Genomic DNA, 18,414 nt, shown 5'->3' with positions numbered 1-18,414 from the left:
CTGGGTCGATTCCAAGAGGCAAGTATCGTCGATCAATCCTACACGGGAATGTGTCTCCATTTCATATGCTCACTCCCTCCTGGACATTATACACTCCTGGAAATGGAAAAAAGAACACATTGACACCGGTGTGTCAGACCCACCATACTTGCTCCGGACACTGCGAGAGGGCTGTACAAGCAATGATCACACGCACGGCACAGCGGACACACCAGGAACCGCGGTGTTGGCCGTCGAATGGCGCTAGCTGCGCAGCATTTGTGCACCGCCGCCGTCAGTGTCAGCCAGTTTGCCGTGGCATACGGAGCTCCATGGCAGTCTTTAACACTGGTAGCATGCCGCGACAGCGTGGACGTGAACCGTATGTGCAGTTGACGCCGGCCGAAGTGGCCGTGCGGTTAAAGGCGCTGCAGTCTGGAACCGCAAGACCGCTACGGTCGCAGGTTCGAATCCTGCCTCGGGCATGGATGTTTGTGATGTCCTTAGGTTAGTTAGGTTTAACTAGTTCTAAGTTCTAGGGGACTAATGACCTCAGCAGTTGAGTCCCATAGTGCTCAGAGCCATTTTTTTGCAGTTGACGGACTTTGAGCGAGGGCGTGTAGTGGGCATGCGGGAGGCCGGGTGGACGTACCGCCGAATTGCTCAACACGTGGGGCGTGAGGTCTCCACAGTACATCGATGTTGTCACCAGTGGTCGGCGGAAGGTGCACGTGCCCGTCGACCTGGGACCGGGCCGCAGCGACGCACGGATGCACGCCAAGACCGTAGGATCCTACGCAGTGCCGTAGGGGACCGCACCGCCACTTCCCAGCAAATTAGGGACACTGTTGCTCCTGGGGTATCGGCGAGGACCATTCGCAACCGTCTCCATGAAGCTGGGCTACGGTCCCGCACACCGTTAGGCCGTCTTCCGCTCACGCCCCAACATCGTGCAGCCCGCCTCCAGTGGTGTCGCGACAGGCGTGAATGGAGGGACGAATGGAGACGTGTCGTCTTCAGCGATGAGAGTCGCTTCTGCCTTGGTGCCAATGATGGTCGTATGCGTGTTTGGCGTCGTGCAGGTGAGCGCCACAATCAGGACTGCATACGACCGAGGCACACAGGGCCAACACCCGGCATCATGGTGTGGGGAGCGATCTCCTACACTGGCCGTACACCACTGGTGATCGTCGAGGGGACACTGAATAGTGCACGGTACATCCAAACCGTCATCGAACCCATCGTTCTACCATTCCTAGACCGGCAAGGGAACTTGCTGTTCCAACAGGACAATGCACGTCCGCATGTATCCCGTGCCACCCAACGTGCTCTAGAAGGTGTAAGTCAACTACCCTGGCCAGCAAGATCTCCGGATCTGTCCCCCATTAAGCATGTTTGGGACTGGATGAAGCGTCGTCTCACGCGGTCTGCACGTCCAGCACGAACGCTGGTCCAACTGAGGCGCCAGGTGGAAATGGCATGGCAAGCCGTTCCACAGGACTACATCCAGCATCTCTACGATCGTCTCCATGGGAGAATAGCAGCCTGCATTGCTGCGAAAGGTGGATATACACTGTACTAGTGCCGACATTGTGCATGCTCTGTTGCCTGTGTCTATGTGCCTGTGGTTCTGTCAGTGTGATCATGTGATGTATCTGACCCCAGGAATGTGTCAATAAAGTTTCCCCTTCCTGGGACAATGAATTCACGGTGTTCTTATTTCAATTTCCAGGAGTGTATTTGCTCTCAGGTGACTAGTCCCAGTCAAAAAATTACCTACCACTACACTGGTCATGAAGCTGACAGCCAATCGCCTGAACCTCATATTCTTTTCAGAAGATTTTACGAAGTTTCTGTTTGCTCTCCTACTACCTTAGCACTACTTCAATCAAACAGTGTCTTTGTTTTTTGGTGGGAAGCATGCCCCGACACTTCCCTTGAGAAGATTCCTCGGAAGTCAGCTAGCACCCATCGTTTGTGATCCTGTGAATTCATTCTTTTCGCCTTATCTGCCCCTGATGCTCCTCCACTAGGTAGGCTATTCTGAAATTTTTTTCAGCCCTTCAGAGTGCAGCTCCCCGGGAACGCTGTCTGCACTACGGGAGTTCTACGGCCTCCAGCGTTGTAAACCGCCGCCTCCCCACTCTGCTCTCTGAAGGCAATAAATGTCTGCACCTGCAGAACACGAGAGCTCTCTTCTCTGCCCTTCTTTAGCTGATAGCAGCTTCTGGGAAATGTGTTGCACACGTCGCCTTTTCTGTCAGCGCTCAACGCTGATTAACTCCCACATATGCAGTACTGCAGAAATTGCAAGTATCTAGTGCAAACCAGTATTATCCACTGAATGGTTAATGATACCATTGAGTGTCACAAGCAGTGATCTCGTATAATTATAAACCGAAAAGAATTTACATACTTGTAAATGTATGGCGATAAGATCTTGACGCCTTACTGTTGTACTGCCAAACACGTTGCTGGACTGTAACATCTGGTCTAAAGGCCGACTCCCAGACGGTACAGTCTGGGTTGTTGATTGCTCAACATTCACAAGAATATGTGGTGTGTTGTTACATTTTCAGTAAGTATCTGGGATATCGATTATGTCCTGACAGTTGGTATATGGTTCCCTTGATCAGAAAGAGGTATGAAATTCTCGACCTTTGTGTAAATTAGGAAGGAACAGGTACTTTCTCTTCCGTTTCTCCTCTGTCCTATTGTTCTTGCTATTCTCTGTACCTGCTTGTCTTTACTTTCTGATCTGATGTGACTTTTCTACACAATATCTCGTTTACCTCAAAATATTCGCCATTCTCGAGACATTGTTATCCACGTCTCTTCATTACTGATAGCTCCAGCAGCAGTAAGGCGAGTAACAATAGTAGCGCTTCAGCCAGTGTTATTCTATGTGCACTTCTCTGTATCCGCCGAAGAGCTATATTAGGATAATATAATGGCATCTGGAGCATCAATGACTACCTGTACGGTGACCATTGTAGCAACCTACCTTGACGTTGTGGTAGAGAGAGGTATACTGACAATGGTACAGGCAGCGACGACACTGGACACAGTCATATTTTCACACGAATTCCGTCTCTACGGACAGCTTCACAATGGATCTAACAGTGGGTAGAGTCTCTAAAGCGAATCAACGTTGCCAGATTGCATTTCTCAATGTATTACAGGACCTATACCTAGCGTGATGGTATAGAGTGCAACTGGGTACAGAACACAAGTACCACTGGTTCGTGTACTCGTTAATTTAGACCGAAGACGTTGTTTTCCTGGCGTGTTAGGGCGTTGACGATGTCCATTGTAGCTCAAGGCCTAATACTTCATGTGCTGTGCTGACCTATGTCCATAAAGGAGGTATTTGACTATTGCCCTTTTCAGCAGCTTCTCCAGCTTTCTCATCCACTGAAAATATCTGGTCCACGCCTAGACACTGGCCTACCACCAGTCATCAGCTAGGATGATGGATGAACGCTTGACAGACCTGAAGCAGAATGAAATGATGTGCCCTGAACTGCGACCCAAGCTCAATTCCAAATTATGTCCTGCCGGGTTAGAAACGTTGTCGTTGCTAGAAGTAGGAGCTCTGTATACTTTCGCATCCTGTGAACTCCCAAGTCACCTACAAATCTGATCACGTGTTCTTCCCCCTCTACTGTGTACACACAATAAGTGATATGTGGTATCATTTCTGTTACTGAAATTTTAATGGCCAGCATTGTGGATGTATAATGAAACATGGGGGAGGTAATGATACTCGGAAGGTATATTTCATCACAGAACTTCAACATTCCATGTACTTCTTTTTTCAGTACTACACCGGACAATGGAAGCATTTCGGTATTAGAGAATCCGTTTTGCTAAGTAAACACATTGTAAGAGAGACAAGAAAGAAAACAGAAAACACCGCACTACGAAGAAATTATCCGAACTGGACGGAAATCAGCAGATGTGACGTACATATACAAACAAGTGTTACAATTTCAGAAAAATTGGGTGATTTATTCAAGAGAAAGGGCTTCAGTAACGCTTTGGACCATCGCTGGCCCTTATGCAAGCAGTTATTCGTCTTGTTATTGGTTGATAGTGCCACTGGATGTCCCCCTGAGGGACATCGTGCCAAATTCCGTCCAATTGACAGGTTAGTCGTCAAAATCCCGAGAAGGTTGGAGGGCCCTGCCCATAATCCACCAAAAATTCTCAGATAGGGAGAGATCCGGCGATCTTGCTGACACAAGCAGGGTTTGGTAAGAACGAAGACAAGCGGTAGAAACACCCACCATGTGAGAAATGGCGTTATCTTGCTGAAATGACACAAGCAGGGTTTGGTAAGAACGAAGACAAGCGCTAGAAACACCCACCATGTGAGAAATGGCGTTATCTTGCTGAAATGTAAGTCGAGGATGGCTTGCTATGGAGGGCAACAAAATGGGGTGTAGAATATAATCGACGTACTGCTGTGCTCAAAATGAAGACACGTTCATCGGACTTCTCGATCTGGAAAAACAATTTTACAGTGTAAAATGATGCAAGATGTTCGAAGTTCTGAGAAAAACGGGGGTAAGCTATAGGAACAGACGGGTAATACACAATAGGTCCAAGGGCCAAGAAGGGAATAATAAGAGTGGACCACCAAGAACGAAGTGCTTGGATAAAAGGGTGTAAGACAGGGATGTAATCTTTCGCCCCTACTGGTCAATCTGTACAACGAAGAAGCAATGATAGAAATAAAAGAAAGGTGGAATTAAAATTCAAAGTGAAAATATATCAATAATGCGATTCGCTCATGACATTGCTACCCTGAGTGAAAGTGACGAAGAATTACATGGTCTGCTGAATGGAATGAACAGTCCAATGAGTACAGAATATGGATTGAGAGTAAATCAAAGAAAGACGAAAGTCATGAGAAGCAGCAGAAGGCAGCGAGAAACTTAACATCAGGATTGATGGTCACAAAGAAGACGAAGTTAAGGAATTCTGCTAGCTAGGCAGCAAAATAACCAATGACGGGTGGAGCAAGGAGGACATCAAAAGCAGACTAGCACTGGTTAAAAGGGGATTCCTGGCCAAGAAAAGCATACTAGTATTTAACATAGGCCTTAATTGGAGGTAGGAATGATGAGAATGTACGTGTGGAGAGCAGCATCATATGGTAGTAAAACATGGACTATGCGGAAACCAGGACTGAAGAAAATCAAAGAATTTGAGATACGGTTTTACAGACGAATGTTGAAAATTAGGTGGACTGATAAGATAAGGAATGAGGAGGTTCACCGGAGAAACGACGATGAGGTTCTCCGCAGAATCGGAGTGGAAAGGATTACGTGGAAAATACTGCCAAGGAGCAGTAACAGGATGATAGGACATCTGTTAAGACATCAGGGAATCACTTCCATGCCACTAGAGGGAGCTGTAGAGCGTAAAAACTGTAGAGGAAGACAGAGATTGGAATATATCTAGCAAATAACGGAGGACGTAGGTTGCAAGTACTACTCCGAGATGAAGCGGTAGGCACAGGAGAGAAATTTGCGGCGGGCTCCATCAAACCAGTCAGAAGACTGATGACTTAAAAAAAAACTGTTGTGCTCTAAGGGTGCCACGGCTGACAACCAAAGGAGTCCTGCTATGAAATTTAAAGGGACCACAAACCATCACTGCAGGTTGTCTGGCTGTATGCCATGTGACAGGCTGGTATTCCATCATTGTCCAGTGCATCTCTAGACGCGTCTTCAGTCTGGAATCTCTTTGACTGGAGTAAAATTGTCTTCAGTGATGAGCCCCGCTTCGAACTGATCTCTGATGACCAGTGAGGATGTATCTCGAGAGGTCCTGGAAAGCAGTAGGGTACCAGCCTACATGTTGTCACCATACAGCTCGAGATCCGGTAATGTTGGCCTGGATGTCAATTCATCTCATAGCAGGACCCTTCTGGTTGTCATCCGCGGAATCCTCACAGCACAGCCTCCGCCGACAATATTCCACACCCTTCTTCGTTATCCTTCATAACAAGCCACTCACGACTTACATTTCAGCAAGATAACGCCCGTCCGCACACGGCGAGAGCTTCTACTGCTTGCCTTCGTTCCTGTCAAACACCACCTGCCACCAGTTGAGACAGCTTGGGCTAGTGTACATGCTCTGCATGTCAGTGCAGTTACCCTACTGCAGTACAGCACATGGTCTGACTGCAGTCAGTAGTACTAAAAATGGTTCAAATGGTTCTGAGCGCTATGGGACTTAACTTCTGAGGTCATCAGTCCCCTAGAACTACTTAAACCTAACTAACCTAAGGACATCAGACACATCCATGCCCGAGGCAGGATTCGAACCTGCGACCGTAGCGGTCACGCGGTTCCAGACTGAAGCGCCTAGAACCGCACGGTCACAACGGCCGGCAGTCAGTAGTACTGTTTGGCAGTCAGCTGGGTAGATGGTGACATCTCGGATGCCCAGAAGAATGTCGAAAGTGAAATAGGACAACTGAGTGGCCCTATTGTGCATCAGTGTGACCCCAACAGTTGCAGGCACCCCATGCATAGCTTGAGCTTCATGTGTCTTGGCCACTTGTGGCAGCAGACATGACAAGATAGAGGAAAAAAAAATCACATTATGCCACCTTCCAACTCCTATAGCAACTTGGTACAAATACAGCATGTTTCAAAAATGACCGGTATATTTGAAATGGCAATAAAAACTTAACGAGCAGCGATAGAAATACACCGTTTGTTGCAATATGCTTGGGACAACAGTACATTTTCTGGCGGACAAACTTTCGAAATTACAGTAGTTACAATTTTCAACAACAGATGGCGCTGCAAGTAATGTGAAAGATATAGAAGACAACGCAGTCTGTGGGTGCGCCATTCTGTACGTCGTCTTTCTGCTGTAAGCGTGTGCTGTTCACAACGTGCAAGTGTGCTGTAGACAACATGGTTTATTCCTTAGAACAGAGGATTTTTCTGGTGTTGGAATTCCACCGCCTAGAACACAGTGTTGTTGCAACAAGACGAAGTTTTCAACGGAGGTTTAATGTAACCAAAGGACCGAAAAGCGATACAATAAAGGATCTGTTTGAAAAATTTCAACGGACTGGGAACGTGACGGATGAACGTGCTGGAAAGGTAGGGCGACCGCGTACGGCAACCACAGAGGGCAACGCGCAGCTAGTGCAGCAGGTGATCCAACAGCGGCCTCGGGATTCCGTTCGCCGTGTTGCAGCTGCGGTCCAAATGACGCCAACGTCCACGTATCGTCTCATGCACCAGAGTTTACACCTCCATCCATACAAAATTCAAATGCGGCAACCCCTCAGCGCCGCTACCATTGCTGCGCGAGAGACATTCGCTAACGATATAGTGCACAGGATTGATGACGGCGATATGCATGTGGGCAGCATTTGGTTTACTGACGATGCTTATTTTTACCTGGATGGCTTCGTCAATAAACAGAACTGGCGCATATGGGGAACCGAAAAGCCCCATGTTGCAGTCCCATCGTCCCTGCATCCTCAAAAAGTACTGGTCTGGGCCGCCATTTCTTCCAAAGGAATCATTGGCCCATTTTTCAGATCCGAAACGATTACTGCATCACGCTATCTGGACATTCTTCGTGAATTTGTGGCGGTACAAACTGCCTTAGACGACACTGCGAACACCTCGTGGTTTATGCAAGATGGTGCCCGGCCACATCGCACGGCTGACGTCTTTAATTTCCTGAATGAATATTTCGATGCTCGTGTGATTGCTTTGGGCTATCCGAAACATACAGGAGGCGGCGTGGATTGGCCTCCCTATTCGCCAGACATGAACCCCTGTGACTTCTTTCTGTGGGGACACTTGAAAGACCAGGTGTACCGCCAGAATCCAGAAACAATTGAACAGCTGAAGCAGTACATCTCATCTGCATGTGAAGCCATTCCGCCAGACACGTTGTCAAAGGTTTCGGGTAATTTCATTCAGAGACTACGCCATATTATTGCTACGCATGGTGGATACGTGGAAAATATCGTACTATAGAGTTTCCCAGACCGCAGTGCCATCTGTTGTTGAAAATTGTAACTACTGTAATTTCGAAAGTTTGTCTGCCTGAAAATGTACTGTTGTCCCAATCATATTGCAACAAACGGTGTATTTCTATCGCTGCTCGTTTAGTTTTTATTGCCGTTTCAAATATACCGGTCATTTTTGAAACACCCTGTATATGCGCAATGAAACCAGAATAAGCACAACACAGCAAGGTCACTGGATCCCTCCTCTGCTGCGACGTTATGAGCACTATAGGCAGGGCCCTAAAAACCTGCTCAGGATTTTGACGATGTAACGTACCAATGCACAAAATAAGCAGTCTCCAAATGCGGATGACTTAGTTGTGATGGCAGATTCGATTGAAAGTTTGCAAAGTAATATTTCAGAGCTAGATCAGAAATGTATGGTCTGAAGATTAGCATCTCCAAAACGAAAGTAATGTCAGTAGGAAACAGATATAAACAGATTGAGTGCCAAATAGGAGGAACAAAATTAGAACAGGTGGACGGTTTCAAGTACTTAGGATGCATATTCTCGCAGGATGGCAACATAGTGAAAGAACTGGAAGCGAGGTGTAGCAAAGCTAATGCAGTGAGCGCTCAGCTACGATCTACTCTCTTCTGCAAGAAGGAAGTCAGTACCAAGACTAAGTTATCTGTGCACCGTTCAATCTTTCGACCAACTTTGTTGTATGGGAGCGAAAGCTGGGTGGATTCAGGTTACCTTATCAATAAGGTTGAGGTTACGGATATGAAAGTAGCTAGGATGATTGCAGGTACTAGTAGATGGGAACAATGGCAGGAGGGTGTCCACAATGAGGAAATCAAAGAAAAACTGGGAATGTATAGATGTAGCAGTCAGGGCGAACAGGCTTAGATGGTGGGGTCATGTTACACGCCTGGGAGAAGCACTCCATAAATGTAGCAGTCAAGGCGAACAGGCTTAGATGGTGGGGTCATGTTACACGCCTGGGAGAAGCAAGGTTACCCAAGAGACTCATGGGTTCAGCAGTAGAGGGTAGGAGGAGTCGGGGTAGACCAAGCAGAAGGTACCTGGATTCGGTTAGGAATGATGTTGAAGTAATAGCCTTAACATCAGAAGAGTCTAACAACCCATCACAACGAAGGTCAAAATTTAATACTGATTGTGGTGTTGCTCACGCGGCTAAATACTGCATTTTCTGGCAACAACAAAGTTATTATGTGGCAGGTGTCATTAGAGCACAGTTAATAAAGTTATTTCATGTAATAATGAATATACTAGGCACTCATCTTTTCGTGTTTCCCACGCTTGTCAAGTTGTATAATCATGGCTCAATCGTCGAAAATCTAGGTGGTAATGATTCCAAGCTCGGATGCAAAGAGGCCTAGGTTTTATTCTGCTATATTCAAAAGTTTTGTAGATGCGCTTCGCAAACCATTCTTGAAGATTAAACCTTTGAAAGTTAGCACAATGGTGATGTAAAAAAATAATCAGCACTCCGAATTTAAGCTACACTTCTTTTTTATTGCTTTTTCTGCAGCATCACGTAACACACAAAACATCACTTCACAATACAAAACATACTAGAAAACATCTTCTTCACTGTTAAAGTTCACATTTTATAAGCTGACTACGTTGTGCGTCTTTCCAACATGACGTCCCAGACTTGACCTTCTCAAGGTCCGACTCTCTAACAACTAACTATCGCTTACGCGCCCAAAAATCAGAGTTACAAGTACGACAAAGATCATAGTGACAAAAGAAAGAATACACATAAGAATAATATCATTGCAACATAAACATATCGATGTATCAAAGTATCTCTATATTAATTAAATCAAATCTGAATGTTGTCTCATAAATATGTTAACTACTTTACAGAAACACAGTAGAATATTGCTGGTATCGAGAGGTTCAGGAGAGGTGCCGTAATGGTTACGTAAATCAAGTACCATTACAAGAGGCACCAATGTTAGCACTGAATAGGGGGTCATGGAGGAATTTTATAAGGGGGACTATGCTCCAGACTGAACGCTGAAAGGCATAATCAGTCTTAAATGATGATGATGATAATGATGATGAACGTACCAATTGGGTAGAATTTGGCACAATATCCCTCAGGAGGAATCCAAGAACTCTGCCAATCTATTCGAAGCTGAATAATTGCTTACATAAGGGCAAGAGTTGGACCAACAAGCCATTGAATGCCTCCATTCGCAAAGAAGCTCTTTCTCTTGAATAATTCATCCATTTTTTTCCTGAATCATAATCATTTGTTTGTCTTGACATTTAAGTCACATCAGTCGAGTTCCGTCCCGTTGGGGTAACTCTTTCGTGGTCTGTGTCTTTTTTTTTTTTTTTTTTTTTTTTTTTGGTCTTAGGATGTATTAGGTGGGTAAATTCGCTGCCAGTTTTTAAACGTCCACCTGAAACCGCCTCGATGCTGCTTTCCTCTCATAAATATTCGTCCGCTGCAGTTGGTAACTAGACTCGCAAAACTCAAACTCGGGTGGTGACGGTGGAAAGGGGGTATAAAGGGGCGACAGCTCCTCCGCAGCCCTTCCCTTCTTCCCCGGTCGCCGCCACAGTTTATGGTGGCAGGTCCACTCATTACCAGAAACACCTAACTTTGCTCGTAAGTGGCGCAGCGGCCGGGCGGCGCAGTGCGCGCATTATCCTGCCGCCCCCTTCCCACGGTGCACAGTGGCGGAGACGCGGCGCGCCGCCCGCTGCCGTTGAGTTCCGACGACAGACGCGAGGGGCGCTGCTGTCCGGCGGCTCGGCGCGGCACTTGTCCGGCGGCGCGGCCCATTAGGCATGCATTACGGCGCCTCCTTGGCCGTCAGCTAATGGCGACTGGACGGGCCCCGGCTCCTAATCAGGTTTGCGACTGGACCGGACTCTTGTAACAGCGGCTGACGCGCGGCTTTTAATTTGATTCGCCGCCCGCCCGTCACGCGGGATCGCCGCCCGCGCCTCTGTTTACGGCAGACCACCCTGCGCCGCGCCGCTGACGGCAACAGGCAGGCAAACTCAATCACCGGACGCCGGGATTTAAGCCCCGCTACGGCGTGACGCGGTCCCTGCCGTACTCTGCGCGGAGGGGCCGTCAGACCGGGGCTGACTCACCTCGCAGACAACGGCACTAATGAAAGCTCATTGGCGAAGACCTTTCACGCGAGAGTTAATGGTAAAACCCTCCAGCCGTGTGTTTAAGTCTCTTTATTTATATGCGACTAGTTTGGGGAAAACTCTGACCTTATCAGGCTCCTTTGTTGGCAAAAATTCGACCTAGGATGGGTTGGGGCATTCCAAATCTTGGGGCTATGTGGACGGAAATACTGCTCTGCCGGTGTGCGCTGATCGGACTCCATTATATTCGCTGCTAGACGAGTTGTACACAAGCGGCAAGAAACTTTATCCACACACACTGACGGAAAAAATCACAGCACCAAGAAGGAGTTGTGCGACACAAACAAAAGATGATAGGCGTGCTTCTACATCTGAGGGTTGGGTTCTTTGGGGGAAGAGACCAAACAGCGAGGTCATCGGTCTCATAGTATTAGGGAAGGATGGGGAAGGAAGTCAGCAGTGCCCTTTCAAAGGAACCATCCCGGCATTTGCCTGGAGCGATTTAGGGAAATCACGGTGTGGTGTGCGTACTGTAAGACTTTCGGTACACACACTATCAGATTATTTGACTTGTTGCTCTAACGAAGTAGGCGAGTGTCAGCAATATGTCTCGTGGTCTTATCGTGGTGTGTTTATCTTCTGCCGTTAGGTCAGACAATAGAAATGCCACTTGCACGCTTAGAGTAGCAGATTGTCGGTGACCAACTTTAAAAAGAACTTGATTAATTTTCGCTCACATTTATTAAAATAGTAACAAGCATAAACCTTATGTAACTTGATTCTGGATGCTATTTACAATCGACAATCTGAAGTTCTTTTGGTCTTGGTACGTTAATATTATTCTCACATATCTCTGATACTTGACAAAGTGTCTATACATTTCTCTTCATGGCTATGTACAGGAATATGATAATCTTATTAGGTGCAGACTGAAACTTGACTATAGGCTGGTACACACTAATGCAAACTGGTACAGACTGGTGCAGACAAATGCAGACTAACGCAGACTGACTGATCGGAGGTCTGTAAACTCGTTATAAAACCTTGTGCGTTCATGTATCAGTGCGCGAGTGTGATCCGCGAGGAGAAAAGGTTCTACGTTAGCAGCGATCTCATTGGCTGCATTACATATTAATACGCGGATCGGCGGAACCAAAATTTGGTCCGTCTCTAAGGCAGCGCCATCTCGTAGTGCGGAGATGGACGAGCGCTGCGCCTGCGCTGTTGTGGTTAGCGGGAACTATGTACACAACACACGGAAAACCTAAATCAGGATGGCCGGACGTGGGATTGAACCGTCGTCCTTCCGAATGCGAGTCCAGTGTGCTAACCACTGCGCCACCTCGCTCGGTCTACATCTGAAAGACGGTGTCTATTCAAATTTCGCGCCAGTCACAAAAGAGGTCCTGTAACTAGCCTAAGAGAAGCTAGATGTTCCTGCGGTAATATTGCAGAAAGGCTTGGCAGCAATGCAGCTGCTGTACGTGACTGGTGGTAGCGGTGATTACGAGAATGTACAAGACCAAAAAGACATGCTCAGGATAGGCACGTGGCACTGCCGAGACCGTCTCGTTCGGCGTATGACTCCGACGCATCGAACGGCATCTGGAGCAGCAGTTTGAGCAGCAGTTGGCACCACAGCGACCCAACGAGCTTACAAAGCGGTTCCTTCAAGGACAGCGCAGAGCCAGACGCCCTGTAGCGTGCATGCCATTGGCCCCAAACAACCGCCATCTGCTGGGCTGTTGTGTTTTCCGATGTAGGCTGGTTCAGCCATGTGTTGGTTAGAGGTAGACCAGTTGAGGGGCTGAAACCAACCTGTCTGCGTGCTGGACACACTGGACCTTGTAACAACAACGACGCTGTACTATTGTACATATAAGTAAATTTTTTCTTCTTATTTTTCGATAAACTAGTGTAATTGATGTTCTGATTTCATTTCTTTTTTGTTTCATGTCATTCTGTTAGGAAAACTGTAAACGAGTTTCAATGTGAATATTAATGTTTATGTCAAATGTCAAGCAATATTGTAACAGAATTGAAATGTAAGAAACGTTGAAACTGTTGTAAGATGTTTAAAATTGTAACTGTGCTTCTGGTCCATACGTAGGCAATGTGTTAGGATAGGTAGAATGCAAAACCTCGGGTGAATACCCTGTCTGTAAGGGAGCGGTAGAAGGTGGATGGCAGGCGAGCGCGGGAAAATGTGCACGGGCGCTGCACGGCACAACGGGCTCAGCAGTTGTAGTTCGAGTTTGAAACTGGTTTGAGCAAAACCTTCTGAAGCGAGGAGGCTCTCCTGGAAGACGTAGTTTCACTGAGCCTCGGGTATGCCGTTCCAACGCCCATACAGCATGGCAAAATTCCATAGGCACTAAATGGAAAAGTATTCCGACGCTATGAAGAAATAAAGTGCCGATACGTCAAGACCCATAGCTGTGGTTGGATGTGTGCTGTGTGCCTCGCCATCTCGCCGCCCACCAACCGCCGCATCGATACAAACAGTTTGAAACTTTTAGTACTGTATTCGTATGGACCAGTGTTACTTTTGTTCCATATTGTTCAATAACAACTTAAATTTTACCAGAACTTTCCTATCATTTAATTATCCTCACAACTAACCTAGATAGGGTCCTTTCCAAATGTTGTGCAATCCGAGTGTCCCGAAATGAAAAATTAAATTTTGTGTTAATAATAACTACTTGCAGACCTAAGTATGTAAGAATGATGTTCAAAGAACTGTTTTGTTAATGAACCAGTAAATGAATAACGAAGGTCTGACAAAGTTGGAAGATAACTTTAATATTGATTTAGTAATGAAGTTTAATTATTTCGAGACAGATATAATGGTATTTAAATAAGCAGGAAATAAGATAAAGAGAGTAGTAACTCATATATCGGAAATCTTGAGCGCATAATGATGTCAGCAATTAATTTTTTTAATACAGTGATCATAACAGTTTAGGGTCCCCCCCCCCTTTTTTTTTATTCATTTGAATTCTGAAGTGTTCTAAATTGATTTGACCAGCAAAAGTTAAAGTCAATATAAAAGCCAAAATTTATCAGTGTTTTATCTTTATCAAAATTGACATTGTATGTGTGACTCGAAAGTGCTATTTCTAGGGTAACCTATGCCCGATTTTAATCAGATCAATAGACAGTACGAAGGTTTGTAGTATACATTATAGTGTAGTGTTATGTATTTATAGTTTTTCCATATCAGTACAGAACGTGAAACTATCAGTTCAATAGATTTTCTGGTGCTAAAATTCTACTATATTATGCTGTGTTACTACTTGTTGCTTTGCACGAATATCTGCCAACTTGTACAGGGAAGAAACTCAGTTAATGGCTAATTAGGCTGGCGACCGTATTATTAACAAATTGGTAGCATCTTCTGTGTTTTTTTTTTTTTCGTCCTGACGTGTAGTTGCATTTCGGACTTATTTGACGTATCATTGTTATTACAGAGTGGGCGTAAGTCTGATTTGCCACCATTCAGGTACACGCGGTCAATACCTATACAAAAATCCTGTCTTGTGAGGTGAACCCCATTCACTTATCATAGTACAGGCTTTAATGAGTATTGTGTGCCCCACGCGCACGTTACAGCCTCCATCTGGAGTTATGGTCTGTGTTGCGATTTGGTATAACAGCAGGAGCAGTCTCGTGGTACCACGCACCCTGACTGCAGATTTCTACGCCAGTCTGGTGATTCGACCAATTGTGCTGCCATTCATGGACAACATTCCAGCGAGTGTTTTCCAACAGGATAACGCTCTCCCTCATACCGCTGTTATAACCCAGCATGCTGTACAGAGTATCGACAAGCTGCCTTGGTCTGCTCGAACATCACGTCTGTCTGGATTCGAGCCCATATGGGACATCGTCGGACGAACAAATGCAACAGGCATGGAACTCCATCCTACAAACCGATATCTGACACCTGTACAACAGAGTGAGTGCACTTTGCATGCCTGCATTCAGCATTCTGGCGGTTACACCGGTTATTAATGTATCAGTATTTAACATTTTGCAGTGGCTTATCTCGCGCTTACATTAACTCGTGATCTTGCTTGTTAATTACTTAAATACATTATCTAGACAAATGTATTCTCGAAATTTCATCACTCCATATTAATTATTTTTTGGTGTTGGGAATATTTTTCCGCCAGGGTACATTTCATTCAGACAGTAGTCATCCAGAACCAAGTTATAAATGCGAGTTATAAATCTTTCCGCCACCAGCTGTGTAGCATCCTCCACAAGGTCGGTCAACAGAGCGACTAATGACGTCTTTTATAAAACTGAGCAACTGCTCAGATTTAAAAAGTAACAAGGAAGTGTGGCTACGGAAAGAATCTTCGTTGGGCTTTCTGAGTCGGAATAAAATATGAATTTATGTAGCCTACTTATAAGAAATAATTACCCATCCCCCATTATAAAATTTGATTTTGGTAAAATTTTCGACGTCACCTGGAGACATTGAGCTAATGAGGGAAATGCTGTGAAGGGATTTGATTGTATGAGAATTTTCTGCTTCAGTGCCAATAGAATACCATCACACCAATATCCTCCTTCGTCCACATTCCTGAATGAAGAGTCCCGCTCTCTTACCACAGAATCAGCTGTAAACAACAATAACAACCGGTACCTCACCTGCAACGAGAGAGGAAAATCCATCTTGCAATCTGACTTCACCAGCTCATCTGAATCTTACAAGATGTTACAAGAATGGGGAGGAAATTGCACTTTGAAACCTTCCAAACAAACAATTTCAGGGATTGCAGAAACGGGCTGAATGTTCAAGACAAACCTTCTTCAAATCCAAAAGAGGGTTCATCTTCATCATCACCTGAAGCTGGTTTGGAGAAACAAAAAGTACCTTGTGGTTTCTGCATCATCAAATATTACCGTCCTGCATCTGCAAAGAAAGGGGAATGGAGCGTGTATGACAAGTGTAAGGCGAGGTTTTACGAAATTTCTGTGGATTCTGCAGGAAGTGTATGTGTCAACTACTGGCCAGTCAAAAATGTAAGCTTAGATATTGTGTGTATTTCTCTGAGAGTTTACAATGATTGACGTAGCTCCATTTACTTTTCAAATAGCCTACAAAGTTTATTTTTTACGTTGTTTCAAAATTTTAAATTTTGCTACTTATAATGAACAAGAATAGATCTTGAAGCAATGTACCTTCATTGTACCACTGTACCTTCATTGTACAAAATGTGTAATTATGGTCTGTTCATCACTACTGCGTAACAAGCGGAATAAAATATTTACTACACCTTTAGGGCCCAAGAAATTGAAATGATTCACTTAGCCCCACTATACCCTATAACCAACTTTTCATACTGTCATGACAGGAGATAAAAATCAAACTCAGCGTCTGCAGACCTGGCCATGTCTGAAGCGCCTGCTACACAAATTAGTCGTTCATGCATGAGGAAGTCTGCGTACGCCGAATTTGATTTTGTCCCCTGTTACGACACTACGGAAAGATGGTAGTAAGTCCAATTTTTACCTAATTACGGTGCAGTGTGTCACCGAAACCGGTCGCAGTTGAATAAAAAGATTTAAACACACGGTTTAAGGTATTAACATTAATTGCCATACACCCCCCCAGTCGCTGTGCAACAATCCATGCCGAAGAGAAGGTGGATACAGGAAACTGAGATCTTTCACTGCCGACATTAGTCTTAAAGGGCAAAACCGTACATTTCCGTGCATCAAAAAAAGCCTAGCAGTAGTAAACGGAGGGAAAAATAAAATTAACCCGGAAAATACTTCATGCATATTAACATGGCCATCCCAGCACACATCTGTTGCACCCAGGGCAGATGAAGTAAGAATGGTTGCCTACCTTAACAGGCACGAAATAAGAGTCAGGTTCATTGAGTAAGGCCACATATTCTTTTCCTCGGCCAGTTTCGGTTGGAAAAATGTGGAATTTGTTGTCGGGTATCGTGAAACATTCTTGCTTCAGCCCTATAGTTTCATGAAGTTCTATTAGCTGACGGCACTATATATAGCCCCCAGATCGGCGTCTGTAACGGAGGTGCCTTCCAAGCAGAGAGTTGTAATTGAGTTTCTCTTGGGGGAAAACCAGAGCATTGCAGACAGTCCTAGACGCTTGCAGAACGTCTAGGGGGGGGGGGGGGGGGGGCTGGCTGTCGTTGGACGAGGGATCTGACATCATCGCGACGAGGTCGCGCAAACATAGTCTGGTTTATTGACGGTTCGAAAACAGACAAGGGTGCAATGTAGAGAGAGTATTCTCTCTAGGAAAGCCCTCCACGACGTCCCAGGCGGAAATAATTGCTATCAGTGCGCGAGCGGAGGAGAACATACATACGAGGGTAATCCCAAAAGTAAGGTCTCTTTTTTTATAAGTACATAGACCTGCTTATTTCTACAATGGTTTACATCAGTTTACAGCTTGGACATTTAGCTACTTTTCGACATAATCACCATTTGTGTCGATGCATTTTTGTAGACGCTGTGGCAGTTTTTGTATGTCCATGTCATACCAGCTCGCCTCCATGCTGTTCAGAAAGTTATGAACCTCTTCTTCCACCTCGTCGTCGCAGCTGAATCGCTTTCCGGCCAAATGCTCTTTTAACCTAGGGAATAGGTGATAGTCACTGGGCGCCAAGTCAGGACTAAAGGGTGGGTGGGTGATTATGTTCCACTGAAACTGTTGCAGGAGAGCAACGGTTTGCCGAGCGATGTGTGGACGAGCGTTGTCATGGAGAATGTGTACGCCCTTGCTCAACATTCCTCTTTTCCGGTTCTGAATTGACCGTTTGAGGTTTTTCAGAGTCTCACAGTACCTGTCAGCGATAATTGTGGTCCCAGCGATTCAGCTCCGAGGTTCATAACTTTCTGAACAGCATGGCAGCGAGCTGGTATGACACGGGCATACAAAAACTGCCACAGCGTCTACAAAAATTCATCGACAGAAATGGTGATTATGTCGAAAAATAGCTAAATGTTCAAGCTGTAAACTGATGTAAAACATTGTAGAAATATACAGGCCTATGTACTTATAAAAAAATAGGAGACCTTACTTTTTGGATTACCCTCGTAAATGCTACAAGGATCGCAATTCAACAAGATCTGCAATCCTAGACTTGAACTATTACTATTATTACTATCATTATTTTGAATCGTCAGTCTTCTGACTGGTTTGATGCGACCCGACACGAATTCCTCTCCCATGCCTACCTCTACATCTCAGAGTAGCACTTGCAACCTATGTCCTCAATTATTTGCTAGATGTGCTGCA

The sequence above is a fragment of the Schistocerca americana genome, chromosome 1, assembly GCF_021461395.2.
Source record: "Schistocerca americana isolate TAMUIC-IGC-003095 chromosome 1, iqSchAmer2.1, whole genome shotgun sequence".
NCBI lineage: Eukaryota > Metazoa > Arthropoda > Insecta > Orthoptera > Acrididae > Schistocerca > Schistocerca americana.
Note: the sequence above shows the minus strand (reverse complement) of the source record.